Raw genomic sequence first — 4741 nt, forward strand, 5'->3', positions numbered from 1 at the left:
TGAGATGTGCAAAAATGAGAGAGTAGAGAGCCAGAGAGATTGTTGCCTACGCGCACCCAAGCTTGGCCTGGGGTGTGGCTCTTATACCTAGGTGTTGTGCCCTCTGGACCTACATTAGCCAAGGTGGTAGAGGTATTAATAAGGGCGTGCCTTGTGTGACGGAGGAGTTAATGTGGGTGGCTTGCTGCCAGTCATTAATGCAGAGTGTTGTCAACCATAAATGCATGGCTCAAGATGTCAGCTAGGGGGTGAAGAGGTTGGGCTTGCTATCATTGATGGTTGTTGGTTCTCATGCTTTGTTGTCATTTAGTCCATGTGATGGAGGGAGCTGGACGGTGTCAAATTTGTCCTCCTGGAAAGGCGTCCTTCAGAGCTTTGAACAAAGTGCTCGAAGGACATTGTTTTTCCCGTGTCTGTATAATGCACGCGTTGCTTTGATCATTTATGAGATGGATGATGTCCCTTTGCTAGGATGTTTGCTTATTTTAAGTTGGAGTGATGGATTGTTGGCTCAAGGGGTTTGGCCCGATCGCGTTGAGAATGGGCATGCCGTGAATTTTAGCTCGATCGCATTAAAGCGAGAGAATGAACTTGTTGTGAGGTTTGGCTCGATCGCATTGAAGCGAGACAATGCACCTGCTGTGAGGTTTAGCTCAATCGCGTTGAAGCAAGAGAATGAACCTGTTGTGAGGTTTGGCTCAATAGCATTTAAGCGGGAGAATGCACTTGCTATGAGGTTTTGCTTGACTTCATTGAAGCGGGAGAATGCACTCAACCGCGCCTAAGCGGTGGATTGACCATGTTGAAGTGGGAGAATAGACCTGCTGTGAGGTTTTGCTCGACTGCATTGAAGCGAGAGAATGAACCTGCTCTGAGGTTTAGCTCAACTACGTTGAAGCGGGAGAATGAACATGCTATGAGGTTTGGCTCGATCACGTTGAAGCGGGAGAATGCACCTACTGTGAGGTTTTGCTCGACTGCGTTGAAGTAGGAGAATGCACCTGACCTCACCGAAGCAGTGGATTGATCGCGTTGAAGTGGAAGAATGGACCTAACCACGTCGGAGCGGGGGATGGACTATGTCAGAGCGATGGATTGGTCGAGGCATAGTCGGCGAGGAATGGTCAAGACTAAGTCGGCAAGGAATGGCCGAGACTTAGTTGGCAGGGACTAGTTGAGACTTAGTCGACAAGGAATAGTTGAGACTTAGTCGGTGAGTTGGCACGGTTGGTTCACTACCAAAGATGCAGGTTCATCCTTGTGTCTCCTTCATGTCGATATGGGAATGCTGATGTGGCGAACCAGCACTGGAAGTCTACAAGGGAGGCAATTTGCCGGGACTGATTTGACCTTAGAGTGGTGAGGCCAGGTAGAGGAATTGGGATCTGCTCGGCCACAAGGTCCTCTCTTGGTTGTCCGGTCATCTTCAAGCTGCGGGGTTGTCTCCTGGCCGCCAGTGATCTTGTGCAATAGGTCGGTGCCAGGGGGCTTTCGGGCTCAACCTCTCCGATGTTTAAGTCAATGTAAGGCAAAGAGGGGGACATATAACAGTATGAGCTATGTAAAAATGAGAGAGTAGAGAGTCAAGAGATTGTTGATTGCTCCCCCGCCCCATGGCTTGGCTTGGGGTGTGACTCTTATATCTGGGTCTTGTGCCCTTTGGACCTGTGTTAGTCGAGGTGGTAGAGGTATTAATGAGGACGTGCCCTATGCGACGGAGGAGTTAATGTGAGTGGCATACTGCCCGTCATTAATGTAGAGTGTTGTCAACCATAGATTCATGGCTTGAGATATCAACTAGGAGGTGAAGAGGTTGGGGCCTGCTATCACTGATGGTTGCTGGTTCCCATGCTTTTATTGTCATTTAGACCACATGGTGGAGGGAGCTGGAGGGTGCCAAATCTATCCCTATCAATTTGATCTAAGAGTTTGTTCTTTTTTTAGTGTCCATTCTTTCTATGTCTCTAAACTAACATATCCATTGTAAAATGAGATTTCTTTTCACAACCCCTTTCTACTATTTATAACCTTATTTTAGAATTTTTATGTTTTTTATAGATAAATATAAATATCTTCATAATTTTTTTTCTCTCTCTTTATCAGGAAGACAACCTTGTTTTTAGAATTTTTAATATTCCTTTATAATAGACATAAATATCTTTTTTTTTTTCTCCTCCTGGCATGGGTAAGTAGTTGCAGGAGAAGTATGAGGGGGCACTTCTTCTTCTTCTTCTTCTTCTCTTCCTCCTCTTTTTCTTCTTAATCTAGATGATAAGTGTAACAACGAGCGGCATCAAGCGAGCAGCATTAAGGGGTTGTGGGTAAAAAAAGGTAAATTTGATAATCGAGGATTTTAAATAGTAAAATTATATTTTTTATTATTTGTTTAGGAGCTGTCAACAGTAAGGGGTTATGGATAGCAAATTACTTGTAAAGTGTGTCAGAAATTTATATTTTTTGTTATTTTCATTTGTCTTTTTAATCATGGACTTAATAGGGATGGAAGTTACTCTCAAATGCTTCGCAATGTGCGTTCAGTGCATATTCTTCCTGATATGGTTTGTCTTCCAAGAATTGTTACAAACTTGTTTGTTGATCATTGGCTTATGGACTGGGATCAGAAATCCTGTTGAACTTGTTCGATAATCACTTCACTCTTTCGTATGGCCGGGTAGTTTCCAAGCACGAACTTATTTATGTGATCGTGCTGTTTGAGGTTCTTTTTCATCATTAGGTAGCTACAAAGCAAAGTAGAGTTGCAGTTTTAATTTTTCTGCCAATTTATGGTACCTTTTAGGCTTATTTGGTGCTGGAGCTTTATCTTCCCTGACAAGAAAAGAGATACTGAAGTGTGTGATTAATGAGTTAAGCCACCATGGGCGGACCGCTTTAGGTACTGATACGGCATGTTGTTTAAGAATCTCAATCCAAACCACCACATAACCCTATGAACTGTGCTTTGTCTTGCTTTGCATTTTTGGTTTCTGGACTCCTGTTATTGTCTTACAGGTTGGTCTTGTTTAATATTCTAGAAATAGTAAATTATTTTTTGGAATCTTTCTCTTCCTCCAAATAAAGAAATGCGCTGGAGCAACACTAATTTAAATCTTTGTTAGCGCATCTGGTAATAACTTTGATGATAAATCTTGCTAATGGACATAAAATCTTAAATTATCATCTTTTTAGGAAATTGTATTTCCCTTAAGCAGGTGTTTCCTTTTGACTTTGTAACTCCTCTAAATCCTCATGGATAGTTACTTGATGTTATGGTCTCAACTCTCATGGGATGCTGCTGTTATATATATATATATATATATATATATATGAATGATTTAGTTAGATGAGCTTGTAAATATAGTAGATGCATAGAAATTGTTCTCTTGTGCTGTTGTTAAGGGGGTTTTGGCTATATTTGTCTCTGAAACAGGCTGATGCTGTGTTGCATCTAAGTGGATGTGCATGACAAGGAGAGGAAGGAGCTGAATGTGCTTCTCTCACTCCGATGAAGCTCTGGCAAATATTCCTTTCCTCCTTTTGGGTAACAAGATTGACATTCCATATGCAGAATCCGAAGAAGAGTTGTGCTTCCCATCTAGGCCTGAGCAAGTTCACAACCGGAAGGGGAAAGGTCAACCTTGTGGATTGTAATGTACACCCCCTCGAAGTCTTCCTGTTCAGTATCATGCGTAAGAATGGCTCAGGTGATCGCTTCAAGTGGCGTTCACAGTACATTAAGTTGGATGCTATACGTGTGTTGCCTTTACTTGGCTTTCACAAACAGCAAACAACCTTGCAAGTTGTTTGTGAAGCATTTTGATCTCAATATTATGTTGGGTGGAGACCTGTTAATCCAGTGGATTATGGAAATTAAGAAATTTGCATCCGTAGTTTAGATTATGATAAGATCTTAATATTTTATCATAGAAGAAAGGGAAGAAAAAACAGATGATCACTTTGAGGGAATCGGTCTTCTAAGGTTTGTCAAAAGACTTAATAATATTTCATTGTCTATCGAAAAAAAATGATTATATTATTATTTATAGGGTTTCATTTAGAATCTAACTTGAACTCTTAATAATAATTAAATATTAAATAATTTTTTATTTGATTCTAATTGAATTAAATAGATTTTATAAATATTATTTAAAAACTCAAAAAATAAAAAGGATCTTAGTATATTATTGTTGGCACAGTATATATACGCATTATTTTCTCATATTGTTAGAAACCATGGTATTTGTTTGTATAAATATTTTTGTTCCCAACTTGATCTCCAACATCATTTACATCTGAAATGTCTCTTGAATGCATCTTCTTTCTATTTCAATTTATGGCCTTTAGTTCATTTCCTGAATATTTTTATATCAAAGTTTTGGCCTTCCATTGAAACTAAATAAAACATGATGAGTGGTACTGCTGTTTATGGTGTTCAGCTAGTGACTCTCATATTATGAACTTGACATTTCCATCTGGTTCATTGATGTTGTGAATGCAGAACAGAACATGATATGAAAGTGTGATCTGCAACACAAATTTCATACAAGAAGCCAATAAGTCAACTTGGGGTGATCTAAACAACTCGTACGCGTGGTTTAATGGCTGAGGTTTGAACGATTTCTGTTGGTGCAATCTCCTTCTCATATTTTTGTTGATCATAAACATCAAGCAAGGGTGTTTGGTCTAGTGGTATGATTCTCGCTTCGGGTGCGAGAGGTCGCGAGTTCGATTCTCGCAACACCCC

At 40.3% G+C, this 4741-nt stretch overlaps 1 non-coding gene across 1 annotated transcript; it reads left to right on the plus strand.

Annotated features, from left to right (window-relative positions):
- Positions 1 to 4669: 4669 nt before the first annotated feature.
- On the plus strand, positions 4670 to 4741 carry TRNAP-CGG (transfer RNA proline (anticodon CGG)). The gene has a single exon. It is a non-coding gene; the product is annotated as a tRNA-Pro (tRNA).

This window comes from Musa acuminata, chromosome BXJ3-11, assembly GCF_036884655.1.
Source record: "Musa acuminata AAA Group cultivar baxijiao chromosome BXJ3-11, Cavendish_Baxijiao_AAA, whole genome shotgun sequence".
Taxonomy (NCBI): Eukaryota; Viridiplantae; Streptophyta; class Magnoliopsida; order Zingiberales; family Musaceae; genus Musa; species Musa acuminata.